The following is a 25,486-nucleotide window of genomic DNA, read 5'->3' on the forward strand; positions in this document are numbered from 1 at the left end:
ACTTACGTCCAATAAATGATCCCTGCGTGCCAGGTAGTTACTATCATTATTATCCCCTTTTACAGATGAGGAAACAAAGGCCCAGAGAGGTCAAGTGACCTGCCCAAAGTCTCCCAGCTAGGAAATATACAAGCTGAGATACGGATTCTGGTAATCTGCTACTAGAAGTCAAGGGTTAGAGGTCAGAACTGCAGCTGTTTAAGTCCAGCTGGGAAATCTGATACACACACCTGATAAATGGGTTTTAAGGATGACATGCATCTTAAATAGCTCTTCATGGCTGAGTTTAGGCAGCTGAGACTCTGAAGAAAACTTAACAGCTGGAATTGCAAACGTTTGTTGAATGAATTAATGACTGAACCAGGGTTATTTGGGGCCTCATCTTCCTTTCCACATTCTTCCCTTAGCTTCTCTCTTCAAGGATTTTATCCTCCAAGACACTTCTTACGTCGCTTGTCCACTTCGATAGCCAGTTCTTTCCCTCTCTGACTTCTCCTGTAATTCCCAGCCTCACTGGGACTCTGGGTTAAAAAGTTGTGGCTCTGCCACTCACTAGTTCTGTGACTTGGTGCAGTTTCTTTTCTTTTCTTTTTTCTTTTTTTTGAGATGGAGTTTTGCTTTTGTTGCCCAGGCTAGAGTGCAATGGCGTGATCACAGCTCACGGCAACCTCCGCCCCCCAGGTACAAGCAATTCTCCTGGCTCCTGGCTCAGGCTCCCAAGTAGCTGGGATTACAGGTGTGTGCCACAATGCCTGGCTAATTTTTTTTTTTTTTTTTTTTTTTTTTTTTTTGAGGTAGAGTCTCGCTCTGTCGCCCAGGCTGGAGTGCAATGGCGCGACCTCAGCTTACTGCAACCTCTGCCTCCTGGGTTCAAGTGATTCTCCTGCTGCAGCCTCCTGAGCAGCTGGGATTACAGGTGCCCACCACCATGCCCAGCTAATTTTTGTATTTTTAGTAGAGATAGGGTTTCACCATGTTTATCAGGATGGTCTCGAACTCTTGACCTCAGGTGATCCACCTGCCTTGGCCTTCCAAAGTGCCGGGATTATAGGCATGAGCCACCGTGCCCAGCCAGAGTTGGTGCAGTTCGTAACTCCTCTGAGTCTCTACTTTCTGGACTGCTAAAAAGAAGTCGATGGCCCTACCCTCTTAGACCAGTGGATCAAATAGAATAACGCAGAGCATCACTTGACAGCATGACTGTGCCCAGCTCATAGGAGGTGTTTACTCCCCTCCTCTTTAGCTTTCAAGCATAATAAACCTTTGGACTTTCCCTCTATCACTCCACCCATTCAAAGATAATTTCTTGTTTCAATATATCCTGAAGGCACATGTTTCTTTGGTCTCAGATGAGAACCAATTTTTTTTCCTTTTATTTGAGACAGAGTCTCACTCTGTCGCCCAGGCTGGAGTGTAGTGGCACCATCTTGGCTCACTGCAAACTCTGCCTCCTGGGTTCAAGCAGTTCTCCTGCCTCAGCCTCCTGAGTGGCTGGGATTATAGGCAAGTGCCACCACATCCAGCTAATTTTTGTATTTTTAGTAGAGACGGGGTTTCACCATCTTGGCCAGCCTGGTCTTGAACTCCTGACCTCATGATCCACCCGCCTCGGCCTCCCAAAGTGCTGGGATTACAGGCATGAGCCACCGCTCCTGGCCTGGCTGAGAACCAATTGTAAACCACCACACAGAGTTGCAAAACCATAAAACAATTAGCAATAACTCTGCTATCAAACAATTAATTTCCAGGGTGTGTAAATATGTCCCCAAGGCTCCAACTTACAGACTAGTAAGAGTTTTGAAGCTTGCTGTTTTTCGAAGGCTTATACAGAATAGTTTCCTGCAAACTCAAGTGGCTGGGAAGCCCAGCTGAAGGTTACTTCTACCCAAAGGCCACGTCAGCAGAAAGTGGCCAACAGGTCTTAGGCCTGAAAAAGCTCAGACTGAATTTCAGGAATGACATCTGAAACTGCTGGTTTCTCACAAGGAATAAAAGCTATCTGGGAAGCTGGAGAAGCAGCTTACTGTCTGGGGCAGGGACTTGCAAATGGGTAAGTAGATATCTGGGGAGATTAAGTGCCCAGTGCTGGCCGGGCACGGTGGCTTACTCCTGTAATCCCAGCACTTTGGGAGGCAGAGGTAGCACATCACTTGAAGTCAGGAGTTTGAGACCAGCCTGGTTAACCTGGTGAAACCCTGTCCCTAGTAAAAATGCAAAAAGATTAGCTGGGCGTGGTGGCACGTGACTATAATCCCAGCTTTACGAGAGGTTGAGGCAGGAGAATTGCTTGAACCCAGGAGGGGGATGCAATGAGCCGAGACTGTGTCACTACACTCTAGCCTGGGCAACAGAGTGATGCTCTGTTTCAAAAAAAAAAAAAAAAAAGAGTGAGTACAATATTGATTGGGATGGTCTTCAGGCATGGAGCTCAGATGTTCTGTTTTTCAGACTTTGGCCCAACACATGACCACAGTAGAAGTCAACGAGTCTGAGTTCTTGGAACTGTCTGAAGATGCTTACTGGTTGGATTGCAGGGCCTTCAGTTCTTTCTTCATTTCTCTGCTAGCTAAGATTTTCCAGATCAGCAGTAGGAATATCGGAAGGTCCCTCTTTCCTGCTTTGACTGAGATAACTCACCAAGGAATCTTTGGATGTGCCCAACATGAAACATTTCAATCAAACCTGAAGAGAAATTGAGATGTTTGAGAGATTAAAAGAGGACTTATGATGTCTTGGTTCCGTTCAATTTCTCTTAAGGGTCAACTCTTAATCATAAAGCAAATACGTTAGTATTTTGTAATATATTAGTATTATGTAATTTCTCCACACTTACAACCTTTAAGAAGAAGGACTGAAGATAAGTTAAATGGTTTCTATTTACTCTAACTCAATAATACAGAGTTTGACTAGAAAGTAATCAAAGTGACTTTTAGAATAAGCACTCCAGGCAGGGCGCGGTGGCTGACGCCTGTAATCTAGCACTTTGGGAGGCTGAGGCAGGCAGATCACCTGAGGTGAGGAGTTTGAGACCAGCCTGGCCAACATGGTGAGACCCCATCTCTACTAAAAATACAAAAATTAGCCAAGTGTGATGGCACACGCCTGTAATCCCAGCTACTCGGGAGGCTGAGGCAGGAGAATCATTTGAACCCAGGAGGCGGAGGTTGCAGTGAGCCGAGATGGTGCCATTGCACTTCAACCTGGGTGACAGAGCGAGACTCCATCTCCAAAAAAAAAAAAAAAAAGAATAAACATGCCCAAACTCTCATAATAGAGCAAGTAATGGCTTTGGAGTGGATGCCTTCAGAGCATATGTACCAATCTGGAAAGTTGTAGCTCAAAACACATTCTGCAGCCCCCTCCGTCAAGATTACCTTCAAGGCTAATTTACAACACACAAGTGAAAATCTACTTTTGACTTCACATAGAGTTATGTGGCTTGTCTACTCCATATTAATCCCTAGATTTGGCCACAGATGGTTTGTGTCTGTTTCTGAAAATCAAATCTACCTCCAAAGGATGAAGATTTATCATTCCCCCAAAGACATGTGGAAATTTAAAAATGCAATGCAGGCTCTGAAGGTAATTCTCAAGCACCTTGAACATTGTTCTAAAGTTTGAACAATAGAAGCATTGTTTGAAAGTGAAGTTTTCCCAGGTGGTGACTTTGAAGACCACACACTTCATGTGTATGCACTGGGTCACAAAATGCCAGACCTAGAAGAGGCCTTGAAGACAGGAGCAGGGACTAGGTGGACAGGATCCTTAGACTTTGTGTCCCAGGTCCCTCACTCTCCTCATCCTCATCCCAGCCTTGCATCAACATTTTCTAGCGTACATTTATGCTGCCTCCCTCCACCCCATCCCATTCATGGCTTTGTTAAGAGCATCAATCATGTTATTTTACATCACATCTCATGTATGTGGTTCTAAACAATGATAATAGGAATTGAAAGAGAAAACCAGCTTGCAGGTTTATGTTGGATTTAGTGCCTTCCACAGCCTAGTAAGATGCTCAATAATGTTGACAAAATGAACTGGACTTGAGATGTGATACTAAGAAATATATTTTAGCTATGGAATATATCATCACCGTTATCAGTGCCAGTGCTCACCACTGCATTGCAGACTGTGGTGGGAATCACAAATGTCATGCTATTAAACCACCTCAGATAGATGTCTGGTGAATTTTTTTAAAGCTTCAACTATTTCTGGTATTGATTTTCCCGAATAAGGGGCTATTACCAAGAACTGTAAAGTACTCTGCTCAGTAGATAACCATTAAAATCTAATCGCTGCCAAGTCACAGAGAGAAGAGATGGGAAAATGTGCTTTGTCAGAGGCTGGTGGAAGTCAGCTGCAGGAAGAATTTGGGGGCAAACCTTAGGAAGAGCTCAAGTTATCAAAAGCAAAATCGTCAGCCTCATGCAACAGTGAATTGGCCATCCTAGAAGTATTCCAGTAGAGGTCAGATGACCCCTTTTTGGGAGATGATGTCTATAGAACGGCTTCTACAATAAGCTACAGAGCTCCTTGGTCCCCCTCAGAGGCTGAGTTTTTTGGATTCTATAACATGGATTGCAAGATAAGGATCTATATGATACAGACACCAACACATTCCTTGACTAAATCGTTATCCTCTTTTATTCTGTTTTGATAGAACAATTTTTCTTTAGCTTCTTTCTTTCCTTCCTTCCTTCCTTTTTTTTTTTTGAGACAGGGTCTTGCTCTGTTGTCCAGGCTGGAGTGCAGTGGTACAATCTTGGTTCACTGCAACCTCTGCCTCCCAGGTTCAAGCAATTCTCATGCCTCAGTCCCCCAAGTAGCTAAGACTGCAGACACGCACCACCACGCCTGGCTAATTTTTGAATATTTTGTAGAGATTGGGTTTCACCAATTGGCCAGGCTGGTCTCAAACTCCTGACCTCAGGTAATCTGCCTGCCTTGGCCTCCCAGAGTGTTGGGATTACAGGCGTGAGCCACTCCATCCAGCAGCTTTTTTTTTTTTCAGTCAAAACTCTAATCCCATTCACTAAAAGGAGTCTTTCTGATTAACCAAGCGAGTCAATAGACTTCCTACCCACTTCCCAACTCAATCAGAACAGTCTTTGCCTTTTCTTCAGGATTTCTAAACAGCAATAGACATTCACAGGGAAGGAAATGAGCATCTTGTTAAATCTTCACAAATACTCCGATAAGCAAAAATTCAAGTCCATGTTATGCAAACAAGGAAACTGTGGATGAGGGAGGTCTCAAGATGTCACAGCTGGCAAAAGCTAGAGTGGGCACTCCTATGCAGGCCAGCATGGTTCCCAAGCACATGCTGTTTCCATTATACCAGGATGTCCCCTGTGTCTACTGTGTGTATAAACACTGCACTGAGTCATCCAATCCACGTATTGTTATTTCAGTTTTTATCGATGCATCGACACTCTTCACAATATGATTCTTTTGTATTTTTTATTTTTCTGAGACAGAATTTCACCCCTGTTGCCCAGGCTGGAGTGCAATGGTGTGATCTCAGCTCACTGCAACCTCCTCTTCTCAGGTTCAAGTGATTCTCCTGCCTCAGCCTCCTGAGTCGCTGGGATTACAGGCATGCGCCACCACGCCCAGTTAATTTTTGTACTTTTAGTAGAGACGGGGTTTCACCTTGTTGGTCAGGCTGGTCTGAAACTGCTGACCTCATGTGACCCACCCGTCTCAGTCTCCCAAAGTGGTGGGGTTACAGGCATGAGCCACTGCGCCCAGCACACAATACGATTCTATGCTAGCCATGAAAGGTCATCTAGTGGTAGCATTGTGCCGAGCAAGGCTCTGGGAGCTTACTGTAACAAACTCGTGGTTCACTGGCAGTAGGTACTGTTGTCATCTCCATTTCTGAGATTAAAAACTGAGGCTGGGCCCCATCTCTACTAAAATATGAAAAATTAGCCGGGCGTGCCAGCATGCACCTGTAATCCCAGCTGCTTGGGAGGCTGAGACAGGAGAATCACTTGAACCTGGGAGGCAGAGGTTGCTGTGAGCCGAGATCGTGCCACTGCACTCCAACTTGGGCAACAGAGCAAGATTCCATCTAAAAAAACAAAAACAACAACAACAAAAAACTGAGGCTTAGGGAGTTTAGGTGACTTGCACAAGTCACATGGCTAGTAAGTAGTAAAAAGAGGGTTTGAGCCAGGTTTATTGGCTCATACCTGTAATCCCAACACCTTGGGAGACCAAGGCGGGAGACTGCTTGAGCCCAGGCTGTGTTAGTGCCACTGCACTCCAGGCTGGGTGACAGAGCAAGAGCCTGTCTCAAACAAAACAAAACAAAACAAAACAAAACAAAAACAAAAAGAGGGTTTGAACCCAGACGTTCTGTCATCCGTATCCTTCTCTGCCTTAATCACTAAACGATACTGCCTCTACCCTACTTGAGGAGGAAGAGTCACTTTGCATTTTAATAAAGCACCCACATTATTAACATAGTGTCATATTCATAACAGGAAATTAATAAATATGCTATTAATTGGTAACGGGGGGAGACAATCATGGAAGGGAGGAAATAACTAATTACTAGGTGGGCAGGTAGTCAGAATGGTCTGGTAGACTATCAGAGATCAAAGATGTTTGGCTGGGCAAAGTGGCTCACACCTGTAATCCCAGCACTTTGGGAGGCTGAGGCAGGCGGATCACCTGAGGTCAGGAGTCAAGACCAGCCTGGCCAACATAGTGAAACCCTGTCCTACTAAAAATACAAAAATTAACCAGGTGTGGTGACACACACCTGTAATCCAAGCTACTGGGGAGGCTGAAGCAAAAGAATTGTTTGAACCTGGGAAGCCAAGGTTGCAGTGAGCTGACATCACGCCCTTGTACTCCAGCCTGGGTGATAAGAGCCAAACGCCCGTTTCAAAACAAACAAACAAACAAAAAACCAACTGCAGGGTCAAAAGCCTTTGAGAAAAAGCTGTGATTATCCAAATGCAGTGTTGCCTTCTTGTTCCAGAAAGCTGAACTGAGGGGCTGGAAAGAGGGAAGAGCTCCTGGGCACCCTCTCAGATCTGAAAAACTGGCCCTGCCTGTTTGATCTAATGCCTTTGAAAGGTTAAATCAGCTCCTTTGGCTCTCCAAGCACTCATTCAACAACAATAAAAACAATTTTTTTGAGACAAGTTCCTGCTCTGTCTCTCAGGCTGGAGTTTAGTGGCGCCGTCATGGCTCACTGCAGCCTCAACCGACTGGGCTCAAGGGATCCTCCCACCTCAGCCTCCCAAAGTGCTAGAATTACAGGCATGCGCCACCACGTCCGGACATTCAACAAATATTTGCTGAGAGATAACTCCATGCCAGGCACTGCGAACAAGCAAAGGCCCAAATACAGCCCCTGCCTCATAGAGCTTACATCAGAGGAGTCATGAGTAGAATATATCTCAGGTGAGGCTAATTGCTATGAAGGTAAACAAACACTGAGAGTAACAGGAGAGGAGTGCGTTTTAAATAGAGTACTCAGGCCAGGTGCAGTGGCTCATGCTTGTAATCCCAGCACCTTGGGAGGCCGAGGCGAGCAGATCACTTGAGGTCACGAGTTCGAGACCAGCCTGGACAACATGGCAAAATCATGGTGGCATGTGCCTGTAGTTCCAGCGACTAAAAGAGGCTGAGGCAAGACAGTCGCTTGAGGCCAGGCACAGTGGCTAACGCCTGCAATCCCAGCACTTTCGGAGGCTGAGGCAGGTGAATCATGAGGTCAGGAGTTTGAGACCAGCCTGGCCAATATGGTGAAACCCCGTCTCTACTAAAAATACAAAAATTAGCAGGGTGTGATGGCGCATGCCTGTAATCCCAGCTATTCAGGAGACTGAGGCAGGAGAATCGCTTGAACCCGGGAGGCGGAGGTTACAGTGAGCCAAGATCGCGCCATTGCACTCCAGCCCAGGTGACAGAGTGAGACTCTGTCTCCAAAAAAAAAAAAAAGAGAGAGAGAGAAACACATCATTAGGCAATTTTGTCATTGTGTGATCATCCTAGAGTGTACTTTCACAAACCTAGATGGCGTAGCCTGCTACACACCTAGGATATATGGTACAGCTACAAACCTGTACAACTTGTGATTGTACTGAATACTGTAGGCAACTGTAACACAATCAGAAGTATTTATGTATCTAAACAAAGGCAGCTGTAACACAATGGGAAGTATTTGTGTATCTAAACGTAGAAAAGGTACTGTGAAAATACAGTATTATAATCTTATGGGACCACAATCATATACGCAGTCCATTGTTGACATGACTGTATATATTTCACTTACTTGGAAAATTGTAATATATATATTTTTTCACTTAACTTAAAATATATGTATTTTATTAAAATATATATTTTATATATACTTTTATATGAAAAATATGTGTATATTTCACTTACTTGAAAAGACATCAAACGAAGCAATTAAGAATTTAAGGCCAGGCGTGGTGGCTCATACCTGTAATCCCAGCACTTGGGAGGCTGAGGCAGGTGGATCCCTGAGGTCAGAAGTTCAAGACCAGTCTAGCTAACATAGTGAAATCCTGTTACTACTAAAAATACAAAATTAGCCTGGCATGGTGGCGCACGCCTGTAGTCCCAGCTACTTGGGAGGCTGAGGCAAGAGAATCGCTTGAACCTGGAAGGTGGAGGTTGCAGTGAGCCGAGATCACGCCACTGCACTCCAGCCTGGGCAACAGAGCAAGACTCTGTCTCAAAAAATAAATTAAAAAAAGAAAAAGAATTTAAGAACTGGGTTCTTGAGTCAGGCAGCCAACCTTTCGCCTGAATCCTTCCTACTCTCTCTCTCTGTGGCTTAGGTAGAAATATATTCGTTTATTTTTATTTTATCTTTTTTCTTCCTGCCACCCATTCTTTGCAGAAACATATTCCTTTAACACTCCATTTTTGAGTTTGTAAAATAGAACTAACAACAGTGCTAGCCAGGCACGGTGCCTCCACCTGTAATCCCAGCACTTGGGGAGGCCCAGGCGGGAGGATCACTTGAGGTCAGGAGTTTGAGACCAGCCTGGCCAACATGGCAAAACCGCATCTCTAGTAAAAATATAAAATTTAGCCAGGTGTGGTGGCGGGCACCTGTAATCCCAGCTACTCGGGAGGCTGAGGCAGGAGAATCACTTGAACCTGGGAGGCAGAGGCTACAGTGAGCCGAAATCATGCCACTGCACTCTAGCCTGGGTGATAGAGCCAGAGTGTCTCAAAAAAAAAAAAAGAAAGAAAAAAGTGCCCATGGAATGAGGTTATAAGGTTGCTATAAGCATGCCCAGAATAGCTGCTCAATAAATGGTAGCTACTATATTATTATCACTATTATTAATATTAAATACCTACTCTCTGTCCAACATTTTGCATATATTACCTCTATTCATTACCAAGAACCATGAAAGATAAATATTATTATCCTCAAATACAGATGGAAAAAAATCCCTCAGCTGGAGAGGTTGAGGAATTTGCCCAAGGGGAAGGGACAGCTCTCAGGAAAATCCTTCAATGGCCCTAGGTTCCCAGGACCACACCCACCGAGACTGGCTTCTCCAGGGAGCATATGTGAGTAACAGCCTGTGGCTTCCATTGTCTTTTCTTGCCGGCACACACTGCATTACGACTCTCTCTTTGTTTAGAAATCAGTCTCCTTGATTTGCATTTGGTATCAGGGTTCTTTCTTTGTTTAGAAATCACTGTGCTTTGATTAGTTTGTTTCTATTAAAGAACAAGAAATCCTTTGTCCTTGAGGTCCCAATGACATAAGAGTTGTGACTGCATGGCCCCAGGCACCACAATTTCTGCTGCATGATGGTAATAAAAGGAGTTGGGACCTATGCCCTGTCAGAGCAGTAACCCATTGGGTCTTGGCAGGAGGGCCAGGCCCCATTCTGTCTTCATCTCAGACATTGAGAGTAGTGGCAGGTGGAAGGTGCCTCAATAGGAAGGATGAAAGCAGCAAAACTGCTATTTGCATATAAGAAGGAATAAAAGACAAGGGAAATCCCTTTTCTTTTCTTTTTGTTTTTTTTTGAGACAGCGTCTTGCTCTGTCACCTAGGCTGGAGTGAAGTGGCATGATCTCGGCTTACTGCAGCCTCCAGCTCCTGGGTTCAAGCGATTCTCCTGGCTCAGCCTTCTGAGTAGCTTGGATTACAGGTGCAGCCACCACTCCTGGCTAATTTTTGTATTTTTGTAGAGACAGGGTTTCACCATGTTGGCCAGGCTGGTCTCGAACTCCTCACCTCAACTGATCCGCCCACCTCAGCTTCCCAAAGTGCTAGGATTACAGGGGCGAGCCACCACACCTGGCGGGAAACCCTTTCTCTATCCTTTGGGGCCATCTCCTTGAAATGAAACGAATTAAAGGAAGGTGTGGCCCCACGGGGAGAGAACCCCAGTTTGACAGAGCCTGGAGTGTCAAGGTTCCACCATTATGACACATGGAGTCAGGACACCAGGCCAGGGTTCTTGGGCCTCTTAGTACCATACTTCACTGCCACCTAATCTTGAGATTCTGGAATAGTCTCCTGTAAAAGATGAGCCACGTTCAAACAACAATTTGAACCCAACCCAAGCTCTTGTATACTCTTAACTAATATGAGATCAATAACTTTCACAATTCTCGCATTCTAACCATGAAATAATTTGCTCACTGGACAAAGAGCCATTCACCTGTTCCTTCGTTCACTCAGTAAATATGCATAGGATAGTATGATGTGTCAGGCACGGTTCTCAGTGCGGGGACTATAGCAGTGGACACCACAGACAGAAATCCCTGCCCCATGGGGCCCATGTGCTGTCAGGAAGAGACCAGCGATAATAAATACACAAATAAGTAAGTTATATTGGATATTGGAGATAACAAGAGATAAGAATTGAAAAGGAGAGAGAGAAAAAATAGGTGGAATGAAGCCAGGCATGGTGGCGCATGCCTGTTGTCCCAGCAACTACTAGAAAGGCTGAGGTGGGAGAATTGTTGGAGGCCAAGAGTTCAAGACAAGCCTGGGCAAGTAGCAAGATTCCGTCTCTACCTTTTTTTTTTTTTTTTTTTTGAGAAAGAGTCTCACCTATAGCCCAGGCTGGAGTAAAGTGGTGTGATCATGGCTCACTGCAACCTCTGCCCCTCGAGTTCAAGTGATTCTCCTGCTTCAGCCTCCTGAGTAGCTGGGATTACAGGCATGCACCACCACGCCCAGCTAATTTTTGTATTTTTAGTAGAGATAGGATTTCGGCATGTTGGTAAGGCTGGGTCTTGAACTCCTGACCTCAGGTGATCCACCCACCTCGGCCTCCCAAAGTGCTAGGATTATAGGTGTAAGCCACCACGCCCAGCCCCCTGTCTCTATTTTTTAGAATATGGGGGATGAAAGGGATTGAGGATACAGGTAGGGAGTGGTAGTTGATGTTTTCAGGAGGGAAGTTGGGATTGGCCACTTGGAGAGGGAACATTTAGATCTGGAGACTGTAAGGGAGTCAGCCGTGTGCACACCAGGGAAAAGACTCAAGTAGGCGTAGGAAAAATGGGCGTGTGACTCACATTTTGTAAGTCTGATCCTACTTTTCCACCATGTTACATAATAACCGAAGAGATATATTCCCAAAGAGGGAGACATGATTCAAAGAGTAATAAAATAGAAATCATCATTGATGCAGGGAATATGGGAACATATGTTTTAAAGCTAAGTGACAGCATTTAACTAAAATCTAAACCATAATTCTTAATCAGTCCCTCCTGAAAATGCCTTGCTAAAGAGATTTGCACACAGTAGCAACTGAGGAGGCATTCAAAGCTAAATGCTCTTCTTGCAGGAAGAACTTGGGGCTTGCTTTTCTTTTGCAAAAGGAACTTTTCAGAAATGTCTTGCAGGTGCCTCTCCCAAACACTGAAAAGGACACAACCTCTCACCCGTGGTTCCCTTGGCTGAGTCTAAACCACGGGCACACAGTTAGGCAAATCCAAACTAAGGAACACTGTGAAAAACAACTGGCCTGAACTCTTCAAAAATGTTAATGTCATAAAAGATATAGATAGATAGATAGATAGATAGATAGATAGATAGATAGATAGATAAGATAGGCTGGGAGAGCTGTTCAATAATAAAGGAAGCTAAAATGACATAAATCACACAACAAAATACAATGCCTAATCCTTCATTGGATATGCTGAATTAACATTTTTCTTGAAAAACCTAAACAGCTATAAAAGACATCATTGGAACAACTGGAGAAAAGTGATTATGGACTATATGTTATTTTTATTTATTTATTTATTTATTTTTTGAGACAGAGTCTCGCTCTGTCTCCAGGCTGGAGTGCAGAGGCATGATCTCAGCTCACTGCAGCCACCACCTCCCAGGTGTAAGTGATCTCAAGCCTCAGCCTCCCAAGTAGCTGGAATTACAGGTGCTCACCACCATGCCCGGCTAAATTTTGTATTTTTAATAGAGACAGCATTTCGCCATGTTGGCCAGGCTGGTCTTCATCTCCTGGCCTCAAGTGATCCGCCCGCCTCGGCTTCCCAAAGTGCCACTATATGTTAAATAATAGCATCTAATGATTACCAAATTTACTGAGTAACAATTTATCGTGTTTCTGAGGGAGAATGCCTCTGTTGTTAGGAGATGCGTGCTGAAGAGTTTAGGGAGATAGTTTAAGATTTCTGCAGGTTATTCTCAAAAGGTTCAGCAAAACCAAACAAACATAAATAAACAAGAGTGTATACATGTACAAAGAGAAAGAGAGAAGAAATGTGGCAAAAATGTTAACAGTTGGTAAATTTAGGAGAAGAGTGTAAAAGCATTCATTGTCCTATTCTTGCAACGTATTTGAAGATGTAAACTTCTCATTTAAATTTTTTGAGACAGGATCTGTCTTTGTTGCCTGTGGCTGAAGTGCAGTGGCACTATTCGTAACTCACTGCAGCCTCAAACTCCTGAGCTCAAGCCATCCTCCTGCCTCAGCCTCCTGAGTAGCTGGGACCAAAGGCACATGCCATTTTTCTTTTAAAGTTGGGGAGAAGGAATCCTTCAACCAGTCTTCACTCTGTCTAGACTTCCTTGCAGTGGTTTTTCTCACTGTGTGACCTTATTGCTGCCTTATATCCATTTTTTTTTTTCCTTTTTGAGATGGAGTTTCACTCTGTCACCCAGGCTGGAGTGCAATGGCATAATCTCTGCTCACTACAACTTCTGCCACTAGTTCTAGTGATTCTCCCACCTCAGCCTCCTGAGTAGCTGGGATCACAGGCACACACCACCATACCTGGCTAATTTTTGAATTTTTTTTATTAGAGATGGGGTTTCCCCATGTTGGCCAGGCTGGTCTTGAACTCCTGGCCTCAAGTGATCCACTCATCTCGGCCTTCCAAAGTGCTGGGATTATAGGTGTGAGTCACAGCACCTGGCCTGCCTTATATCCTTTTTGCAATAAGGAGTGTGGGGCATAAATCATTTAAAAATAGCAGCTTCTTTCCAGACATTTTTATCTATTTTATTTTATTTGGTCTTTCCAGACATTTTTAGTGGCGAACATGTGATTTAAAAAAAAAAATGAGCCGCCTTGCCATTTAAAGTAAAAATACCTACTGTAAAAAAGACACAGCTATAGGACAGGCACAGTGGCTAACGCCTGTAATCCCAGCACTTTGGGAGGCTGAGGCAAGTGGATCGCTTGAAGTCAGGAGTTCTAGACCAGCCTGGCCAACATGGCGAAACCTTGTCTCTACTAAAAATACAAAATTAGCTGAGCGTGGTGGCGCATGCCTGTAATCCCAGCTACTCGGGAGGCTGAGGCAGGAGAATCGCTTGAACCCGCGAGGTGGAGGCTGCAGTGAGCCAAGATCATGCCACTTCATCCAGCCTGGGCGACAGACTGAGACTCTGCCAAAAAAAAAAGATACAGCTACAGAGGCAAACACCAGGACAGTGGCTGCCAAGGATTGGGATGGTGAAGAGATTGACTACAAAGAGGCGTGAGGGAACTTTAGGGAGAATGATGAAATATTATCTATCTATTATCTATCATAATTGTAGTGATGGTGGTACAGCTTACATTTGTTAAAACTTTAGATGTGTAGACTTAAGAAATGCAAATTTTACTGTGGCAAATTATACCTCAGTAAACCCGACTTAAACATATACACACACACACACACACACACACACACAACAACAACAACAACTGTTTCTCAACAGGTTGAGATGAGTCTGTATTAGAAACTTGTTCTAGGCCGGGTACAGTGGTTCACACCTGTAATCCCAGAACTTTGGGAGATCAAGGTGGGAGCACTGCTTGAGGCTAGGAGTTGGAGACCAGACCAGGAAACATAGTGAGACCCCGTCTCTAAAAAAATTAAGAAATTAGCCAGGCATGGTTCTAGCTACTCAGGAGGCCGGGATCACTTCAGCCCAAGAAGTCTAAGGCTTTATGAGCTGTGATTGTGCCACTGCACTCCATCCCGGGTAACAGAGTGAGATTCCGTTGCTTAAGGAAAAAACAGAAACAAAAAAACCCAAAAAAGTTATTCTAAATGAAGCCTTACAATTGGTACTCTCCTTAAAAGGCAGAGGAAAGAAGATTGAAGTTTTTAACAGCAAAAGCATTTTCTGAATGTTTGAAAAATGCACACAGCATAAGCTGTTCATTGTCTGGGGCTGTTTGGAAGTCTAAATTAGTAGATTAAATCTCAACTCTCTGAAGCAGCCAGGAGGCACTTTCAGGTCCCTATCGTAAGTTCAACTGGACTCCATTGGTCAGGTTAAGACCCTTTAGGGATCTGCTGTATGGAAGAAATGGAACAGTTTTATTTACCAAATCAATATGTTGGTATGCAAATGAGGGCCTCTGGGGTGGTGAAAAACAGATTACTCTCAGAAAGATCAAAAACTTCATCTGCAACATCTTTTGGACCATTAGGCATTGCACACTTATAGAACAGGCTGGTTTCAAGTCCACCGCCTCTCCCCCAGGGCTAGGCATGTAGAATACTCAAGCCAGTAACTTATAGTCAATGCCTTTGTTCAAAGCCGGAACGCTTGGTTCTGCATTGCAGGAACAGTGAAGACAGACAGCATCTCCTTCCTCTGAAGATTCTGTTCGGAATGAATAAAGTTTTAGCATTCTCCCTGGATGGGGCAGCTTAGCAGGTGAGTTCCTGACATTTCTGAGTAGACATGGGACTCCTCCTTCCTCCAGTCCTAAACTGCACACCAACTTCACTGGTCAGAGAAGCAGGCACCACACCCCACACCCTTGCATCCAGGTGACAAACAGCCAGCACTTCTTCTAGGTGAGTTGAAGTGTTTCCAAGAGTGTGGAAGGTGAAAAACACCAGGGATTAGTGTCTAGGCTCCGGACTCAGTGTCTGAATTTGGTTCCACCATCTCGGGCCCTTAAGCAAGTCAGTATCCCTACACTTGCCTGCATTTTGCCATCTGTAAAATGGCAAAGATAATACTAACAGCAAATGCTTGCATGTATCTTCTTCCAATCAGACACAGTTCTGAGCACTTTACATATACCAGCCAGAGAATCCTCACATAGCAGTAGTTGAAGTCAGTAGTATTATTCTCCTCCCCCTCCCCTCCTCTCAGTGAGGAATAAATAAATTCTTACCATGAAGGGCTTGGAAATAGTTCAGGGCCCAAAACACTGAATAAGTTTCAGCTATTATTTGAGATGGTTTCAAAGGTCACATGGATAAGCATTTTTAGGTCCAGAGATGTGCATTTATAAAAATAAATGCAGGCGGGCCAGGCACAGTGGCTCAAGCCTGTAATCCCAGCACTTTGGGAGGCTGAGACGGGCGGATCATGAGGTCAGGAGATCAAGACCATCCTGGCTAACACGGTGAAACCCCGTCTCTACTAAAAAATACAAAAAACTAGCCGGGCGAGGTGGCGGGCACATGTAGTCCCAGCTACTCGGGAGGCTGAGGCAGGAGAATGGCGTAAACCCGGGAGGCGGAGCTTGCAGTGAGCTGAGATCCGGCCACTGCACTCCAGCCTGGGCGACAGAGCGAGACTCCGTCTCAAAATAAATAAATAAATAAATAAATGCAGGCCAGGCATGGTGGCTCATGCCTGTAATCACAGCATTTTGGGAGGCCAAGGTGGGCGGATCACCTGAGGTTGGTCAGGAGTTCAAGACCAGCCTGGCCAACGTGGCAAAACCCCATCTCTGCTAAAAATACAAAAAATTAGCCAGGTGTGGTGGGCATACCTGTAATTCCAGCTACTTGGGAGGCCGAGGCATGAGAATCGCTTGAACCTGGGAGATCAAGGTTGCAGTGAGCTGAGATCATGCAACTGTGCTCCAGCCTGGGTGACAGAGCAAGACTCTGTCTCAAAAAAGAAAAAATTAAAATAAAATAAAGAGATTCAGCAAAAATTACAAAGGTGGAATGCAAATGCCGAAACACTGGAAAATACTGCTCTAGATCCAAAACAGCCAAAATAGTGCCTGCTTTTATTTACGTATTATTTACTTATTTATTTATTTATTTATTTATTTTAGAGATAGGGTGTCTCTCTGTTACCCAGGCTGGGGTGCAGTGGTGCCATGATAGTTCACTGCAGCCTCAATTCCTGGGCTCAAGTGATCCTCCCACCTTGGCCTCCCAAAATACTGGGATTACAGGTGTGAGCAGCCACCCTGCCCAGCCAGTGCCTGCTTTTACTGGCTGTCTTCCCTCCTCTCCTCCCTTACAAATGTCCACCTCTCTGTGGTCCAGCAGGCAAGAAAGAAGTCAACTGAATTTCTTCTAGAGAAATTATAGAAAGAAAGAAAGAGAGAGAGAGACCGCGCGTGGTGGCTCACACCTATAATCCCAGCACTTTGGGAGGCCGAGATGGGTGAACGGGTGGATCACTTGAGGCCAGGAGTTCGAGAGACTAGCCTGGCCAATATTGTGAAACCCTGTCTCTACAAAAACATACAAAAATTAGCACAGCATGGTGGCACATACCTATAGTCCCCACTACTCGGGAGGCTGAGGCAGGAGAATCAATTCAACCTGGGAAGCGGAGGTTACAGTGAGCTGAGATCACACCATGGCACTTCAACCTGGACAACAGAGCAAGATGCTATCTCAAATGAATAAATAAATGATAAATTAATAAGAGGAAGGAAGGAAGGAAGGAAGGAAGGAAGGAAGGAAAGAAGGAAGGAAGGAAGGAAGGAAGGAAGGAAGGAAGGAAGGAAGGAAGGAAGGAAGGAAGGAAGGAAGGAAGGAAGGAAGGAAGGAAGGAAGTTCCAGCTCAAGGGTCAAGACTGTGTCCCCAGGAAGAAGCAAAGGCTGTGTTTTCCACACCGTTATCTAGAGGTGAGCTGGCAGAAGCTCCTCCCAGACCGCATCTATCAGACAGGCAGACAATAACTGCTTGGGTGAGGAACCAAGGGAGGAGACACCACCTGTCCCCACTAATGACAGAAGACCTGGCAGCCTGAAGCCCTAATATTGGCTCTGGCCCTTTAAGATCCCACCCCACTTAACTGTAACACCCCCCTTCTCCAGGAAATTGGCAAGGAACCTTGGGCTGTTGGCCTTAGCGCTTGGAGACAGTGGGACAGAGTTGGCAGGACTGCCTCCCCTGCTTTGAAAATGTTTAACAATAGGTAACTTTGGCATTTCGAGCAGGTCTTGGATCACGGGAGTTGTGGAGGCCCTGGGAGATGTAGAAAAGGCATGGTGAAAGGTTTTGTTTTGCCCGGAAGGAAAGCATGTGGATATCTCAGTCAGCTCAGACTTCTACTCGGGCTGAGGAGTAAATCAGGAAGAGCTTCTGAGTGTTCACAGAACGCCGCCTCTACCTTGTAGCTGCCCAGGCGGAATCGTTCAATCTCTCATCTGACATCACCTTCACAGAGTCAGTTTCATTCGCAAGGAAAACATTGACCAAAAAAAAAAAAAAAAAAAAAAACACCACACACAACAACAACAACCAGAAGTAACTTTCTTTTAAAGGGCTTCAAACCTCCTGCTACCAAAAACTAGAATTCCCGGTCTCTCTGGTTTACTGTCCCCCAACCCAAGCTTTGTGATGGTTTTCACTTCTTCCAGCGACACTGAAGGCAGCCCCAGCAGTAATTTTCTTGCCTTAACCTCTGCAGACACGAGCTTCAGGCTCATATTTTGGCTCTGCGAAGTGCTTTTCACGCATCCTCTCATGCAAATCTCACGACAACCTCGTGAGTTTGGGTCTCTAGTTTTTGCCCTGTGTTACAAATGAGGAAACGGAAGTGCGAAGGGCTTGAGCAACTCGCCACAAGTCGTGATGCCATTTAAAAGAAGGGGTGGGATTTGAACTCAAGACTGTGCCCCAGAAACTGTTCCTGCCATGCCAGATGGAATCTCTAGGGGTGGGATAAGGGGATAAGGATGACAGAAATATGACAGCTCAGCCTTCAGGACATGGGCAGTATCCTCAGCCTGCTGAATCACACTTAGAGCCCAGATGCAGGGAGGGCTTGGACTGGGAACCAGGGGCCAGTTAAGGGCTCCTAGTTATTTTTGTTTTTATTTTTTTATTTTTATTTTTTAACTTTTTTTTTGAGATAAGGTCTCACTCTGTCACCCAAGTTGGCGCAATCACCGCTCACTGCAGCCTTGATCTCCCAGGCTCAAGTGATCCTCCCACCTCAGCCTCCTGAGTAGCTGGGACTACAGGCGGTGCCACCATGCCTGGCTAATTTTTTAAAGTTTTTTGTAGAGATGAGGTTTCATCATATAGCCCAGGCTGGTCTTGAACTCTTGAGCTCAACTGACCTGCCTGCCTCTGCCTGGGATTACAGAAGTGAGCCACCGCACCCGGCCTAGTTTTACTATTTAGTTTAATTTTTTTTTTTTTTTTTTAAGAATAGGGATTTGCTATGTTGCCCAACCTGGTCTCTGTAACTCCTGGCTTCAAGTGATTCTTCTGCCTTGGCCTTCCAAAGTGCTGGGATTATAGGCATGAGCCTCCACACCTGGCCCCAGTTAAATTTGAATTTCACATGCACAGGAAATGATATTTTATTTTATTTTATTTTTAATTTGTTTTATTTTGAGACAGTCTCACTCTGTCGCCCAAGCTGGAGTGCAGTGGTGCAGTCTTGGCTCACTGACTGCAGTCTCCACCTCCTGAGTTTGAGCAATTCACCTGCCTCAGTCTCCGGAGTACCTGGGACTACAGGCATGCTCCAACAACCCCGGCTAATTTTTGTATTTTTTGTAGCGTCAGGGTTTTACCACGTTGGCCAGGCAGGTCTTGAATTCCTGACCTCAAGTGATCCACCCACCTCAGTCTGCCAAAGTGCTGGGAGTACAGGTGTGAGCCACCACTCCCAGCCAAGGAATGATATTTTAGTATAAATGTGTACGTCCATTCAAGGGAATAACAGGCAGGTTAGCAAAGATGAGTCATAAAATAATATTATTATAGTTTTGTGACCTCTCAGGAAACAAATGATATAAGCATAAAATATTATGACTTTACTATTATTATTTTATTTTTATTGATATTAATTGAATCTTAGTAGACCAAAATGACATAGGTATTAACCAAAGTCATGAATAAACATAGAGTGTGAGATGTTAGATACTGCAACACAGATAGGTTATGTTGCAGTGCAGCACTAAGAATGAATGTCTGTGTATAGTATATATTAATTCTTTTCCCCATATGATTTTCTAGAGCTGGAGGGATTAAAAAATAGATCTATGAGGCCAGGCATGGTGGCTCATACCTGTAATCCCAGCACTTTGGGAGCCCAAGGCGGGCAGATCACTTGAGGTCAGGAGTTCAAGATCAGCCTGGCCAACATAGTGAAACCCTATCTCTATTAACAATACAAAAAATTAGCCAGACGTGGTGGCACCAGCCTGTAGTCCCAGCTACTCAGGAGGCTGAGGCAGGAGAATCATTTAAACCTGGGAGGCGGAGGTTACAATAAGCTGAGATTGCACCACTGCACTCCAGCCTGGGCAACAGAGTGAGACTCCATCTCAAAAAGAAAAAAATGAAATTTGCCTTTCCTGTCTGAACACTTTCAGAATTTTCTTTTTCAACAACAGCATCAACAACAACAAAAATAGCATGCCAAGGATATGAATAATTGAAGAAATGTGCAAGCTGTATGCAAAGAACATTGTAAAATCCTACTGAAGGTCACCAAAGACTTGAACTTGTATTTTGTCTCAATCCTCATCACAGTGCTTTGAGGTGGATATCATTTTATCTTTCTGCACCCAGAAAGATTAAATAAATTGCTCAAGTCCGCAGAGTGGCAGAGCTGCAGTTTAAACCAGATTCTCACATTTGTGCTCTGTATGGTAACTAATGCTAGCCCCAAGGAACTGATACAAATTAATGAAGTAACCAAATGTGACTTCGATTATTACTTTAGGTCAAGATTATTCCTACACGCACCATGCACATGCTGGCTCACAAATTGTAGGTTTCTCCTTGGTTGTAAACATAGCATGAGTCATATTTGTGGCAAGAACCATGTAACAGTGAAAGGAAATTTTGAGATTTTTGGAGTAGATATTCCTCAGATTCTGAAATGCCCAGGTGAGATAAGCCTGTGCCTCCAGGCCCTCGCACTTGCTGTTCCCTCTATCTGGAAAGCACTTCCCCAGATTCTGGCAGAACTACCTTCCTCATTCCTTCAAATCTTTGCTTAGATATTGCCATTACAAGGAGTTCTTTCCTGGCCACCCTACTTATAATTACCATCTCTCCTGGCTTTATTTTTTCCCACACTACTTATCACTATCTACTGTGTGTATAGTTTACATTTTTATTTTGTTTACTGTCTCCCCCTCATCCTCTACCCACCCCTCTGCCCCCCAAAAAATGTTAGCTCCAGGATAGAAGCAGAATTTTGTCTTTTTGTTTTGCCATCAGCACTAAGAACAGTGCCGTATGCACAGTTGGTACTCAGTACTTGTTGAATGAATGTATGAGCAAATGAAACCAGAGGAATAAAGTATATATACCCCTCAAAGGAAGCCCTGCACTAGCAAATTACGAGTTTGACTCCAAGGGCATCTCAAGATGGCAGCAGAGAGGGACAGAAACAGAGAGGAACATAGAACTGACTGGCTGTGACTATAGGTTCATTCTACTGTTACCTGTTTTTGCATTTTCTATAGAGAATTCATGATTTAGATGTCCTTTTGTGACTTGCTTCTGTTATTTATATTCTGATTGCAGGATTTATCCATGTTTTCGTGTGCAGCTGTAAAATTTTGTTATTACTCTAGCTGTATGGGATACCATTGCAGGAATAATATGCAATTTATTTATCCATTCTACTACTCTGGGCATTTGGGTTGATTCTTCTTTGGGACTATTTTGATCCCTGCTGGTGTGACCACTTTGTCAAGCTTCAGGTGCACATGAGTAAGAATTTCTCTAGAAGGACAGGAATTTCTTCTCTTTTGCCAAATGATAGCAAACTGTTACCTAAAATGGTTGGGCTAATTAACACTCCCAATAGCAATGTGTGGGAATCACCATTGCTCCACATCTTAGCCAACACTTGTTATTATCTGACTTTTTTTTTTTTTGAAGATAGAGTCTTGCTCTGTGGCCCAGGCTGAAGTGCAGTGATATAATCTTGGCTCACTGAAACCTCCACCTCCCGGGTTCAAGCGATTCTCCTTCAGCCTCCCAAGTAGCTGGGATTACAGGTGCCCACCACCATGTCCAGCTAATTTTTGTATTTCCTTTTTTTTTTTTTTTTTGGTGAGTCACAGTTTCGCTCTTGTTGCCCAGGCTGGAGTGCAATGTGCGATCTTGCCTCACTGTAACCGCCACCTCCCAGGTTCAAGTGATTCTCCTGCCTCAACCCACCCAAGTAACTCGGATTACAGGTATGCACCACCATGCCTGGCTAATTTTTGTATTTTTGGTAGAGATGGGGTTTCATCATGTTGGCCAGGCTGATCTCGAACTCCTGACCTCAAGTGATCTGCCTTCCTCAGCCTCCCAAAGTGCTGAGATTATAGGTGTGAGCCACTGTACCTGGCCTATCAGATTCTTTAATTTTGCCCTTCTGGTGAGAATAAAATGGTGTCTCCTGGTGGTTTTATTTTTATTTTCCCTGATTATAAATGAGATTGACAGCCTTTTTATAAGATCAGTTTGTGCTTTTTACATTTATGTATTTATTTATTTTGAGACGGAGTTTCACTCTTGTCGCTCAAGGCTGGAGTGCAGTGGCGCGATCTTGGCTCACTGCAACCTCCAACTCCCCAGTTCAAGTGATTCTCCTACCTCAGCCTCCTGAGTAACAGGGATTACGGGTGCCCACTGCCATGTGTGGCTAATTTTTGTATTTTTAATAGAGAAGGGGTTTCACCATGTTGGCCAGGCTGGTCTCAAACTCCAGATCTCAGGTGATCACCTCGACCTCCTGAAGTGCTGGGATTACAGGCATGAGCCACAGCACCCAGACTACTTTCTTTTTTTTTTGAGACACAGCCTCACTCCGTTGCCCAGGCTGGAGTGCAGTGGCGTGATCTCAGCTCACTGCAACCTCCTTCTCCCAGATTCAAGTGATTCTCCTGCCTCAGCTTCCCAAGTAGCTGGGCATGCGCCACCACGCTTGACTAATTTTTGTATTTTTAGTGGAGACGGGGTTTCACCATGCTGGCCAGACTGGTCTTGAACTCCCGACCTCAGACAGTCTGCCCGCCTCGGCCTCCCAAAGTGCTGGGATTATAGGCGTGAGCCACCATGCCCAGCCTTCTTTCTTTTTTTTAATTTAATATTATCATACACTGTTTGCATGCAGCCATCTGTATCTTCTTTATTCATATGCATTAGTAAAGGAATAAGAATGTAAGTAAATACAAAATAATTTTAATTCTAGTCGGGCACCGTGGTCTATATTAATAATACAAAAAGTTAGCCGGCCGTGGTGGCACATGTTTGTAATCCCAGCTACTCAGGAGGCTGAGGCAGGAGAATAGCTTGAACCCGGCAGGCAGAGGTTGCAGTGAGCTGAGATCGCACCACTGCACTCCAGCCTGGGTAACAGAGTGAGACTCCGTCTCAAAAAATAATAATAATAATTTTAATTCAACTTTGGAATGATCGCTGTTTTGCCTCCATACTTCCCTTTTGAAATCAATTCAGCTTAATCAGTCATTAAATCTAATTTAGAATCAAAGACTTGGCCAGGCGTGGTGGCTCATGCCTGTAATTCCAGCACTTTGAGAGGCCGAGGTGGGCGGATCGCTTGAGCCCAGGGGTTCAAGACCGGCCTGGGCAACATGGCAAAACCCCATCTCTACAAAAATTACAAAACATAGCTGGGCATGGTGACACATGCCTGTGGTCCCAGGTACTCGAGAGGCTGAGGTAGGAGGATGACTTGGACCCGGCAGGCAGAGGTTAGTTACAGTGAGGAAAAGTCATGCCACTGCATTCCAGCCTAGGTGACAGAGCAAGACTTTGTCTCAAAAAATATATAAATAAGAGAAAGAAAGAAAGAAAGAAAGAAGGAAAGAAAGAAAGAAAGAAAAAGAAAGAAAGAAAGAAAGAAAGAAAGAAAGAAAGAAAGAAAGAAAGAAAGAAAGAAAGAAAAAGAAAGAAAGAAAGAAAGAGGGAAAGAAAAAGAAAGAAAGAAAGAGAGAGAAAGAAAGAGAGCGAGAAAGAAGAAAGGAGGGAGGGAAGGAGGGAGGGAGGGAGGGAGGGAGGGAAGGAAAGAATCACAGACTTTAGAAGTGGAAATCATGATATCGTTTTAGCTTAACATTTGTTGAGTGTTTATTTTGTGCTAGTTATGGTGCTTTACATACAAAGGAATGAAAGACTTGGTATTTAAAATAGCAACTTCCTTCTAAGGACAGGGAGTCTCTTATCTGGAAAGTTCACTGAGCACCTTGGCTCAATTACACAAAGTGAGTGCAGTAAGAAATTTGGTGCTCAAAGCTAGAGAAAGCCAAACTACTCTGCCTCATGAAATGAGAAGAATGTGGAGTTCTAGGGTAAACACAGAGAGAAGGAATGAGGAGGAGAGACGAGAGGAAACATGGGAGGTGGGGGTAGGGGGTTTCAGTCAATATGTGGTAGATGGATCTCAAGGTGCTAAAATGATCAAGGGATCCTTCCATTTTCGGTATAACGTCTTGCATTGTATCTGTAACAATGCACAGAGAGGGTGGCTTATGTTTTGGTGATTTTTTTTTTTTGTAACATTTTTCCACATGGGCTGGGCGCGGTGGCTCATGCGTGTAATCAGAGCACTTTGAGAGGCCGAGGCAGGCGGATCACCTGAGGTCAGGAGTTTGAGATTAGTCTGGCCAACATGGTGAAACCCCGTCTCTACTAAAAATACAAAAATTAGTCAGGTGTGGTGGTTCATGCCTATAATCTCAGCTACTGAACCAAGATCGCGCCACTGAACTGTAGCCTGGGCGACAGAGTGAGACACCGTCTCAAAAAAAAAAAAAAAAAATCCCACATAGGGAAACCCATTATGGAAGAGGACCAGCATGCTGTTTTGTGTGTTTTGTTTTTGTTTTTTGTTTTTCGTTATTTGTTTTTGAGATGGAGTTTTGCTCTTGTCTCCCTGGGCAGATCTCGGCCCACTGCAACCTCCGCCTCCTGGGTTCAAGCGATTCTCCTGCCTCAGGCTCCAGAGTAGCTGGCATTACAGGCGGGCACCACCATACCCAGCTAAATTTTCTTGGTATTTTTAGTAGAGACGGGGTTTCACCACGTTGGCCAGGCTGGTCTCCAACTCCTGACTTCAGGTGATCTGCTGACCTCGGTCTCCCTAAGTGCTGGGATTACAGGCGTGAGCCATTGTGCCCGGCCCAGCATGTTTAAGACATAGAGGCAATACTTAAACAGAATTAATTCACCACATGCAGAAACTCAAAAGCCAAGATGAGCAGAAGAAGGTAAGCCCCACCACCTCCCCACTCACCGCATGAGGGCTGGGGTTTAAGAACATTTTATCTAAAAATAAGGGAGTAGCAAGACGCTAGCTCATCTCTAGGTAACACTTCTATTATCTGCTTTCTTTAATCTTCACAACAATCCTAATAGGTAGATATTAACATTATTCCCAAACACAGTTAAGGATCTCAAGGCTCAAAAGGGGCAAGTAATATCCTATACACAAAAATGGAATCACTGATTACTGAACTTCTCATTAATTTTGCAGATGGGGAGACTCTTCCATTCTCATCACATAGAAATGCTGGGTAAAATTTAACCCCTTTGTCCCAGTTTTTAAATACCTGGCCAATTCTGAAAATAAGAAAAGAATATCCCCCAGACTTCAGAGCAGGGAGCAGGAGCTAAAAAGAAATAGTCCATGAGGGTATTTGGAGCTAGATGAACACAGCAGAGACTGGTGATTAAACAAATCCTCAGAACCTCTCACCCTATGAGAGGTGGGGAGCTGGAACTGACCACCCCCTCACCCCAGCGTAAAGCTGAGCACCAAGAAACAGGCAACAGAAGTCCTTTTAT

Source organism: Macaca thibetana, chromosome 5 (assembly GCF_024542745.1).
Source record: "Macaca thibetana thibetana isolate TM-01 chromosome 5, ASM2454274v1, whole genome shotgun sequence".
NCBI lineage: Eukaryota > Metazoa > Chordata > Mammalia > Primates > Cercopithecidae > Macaca > Macaca thibetana.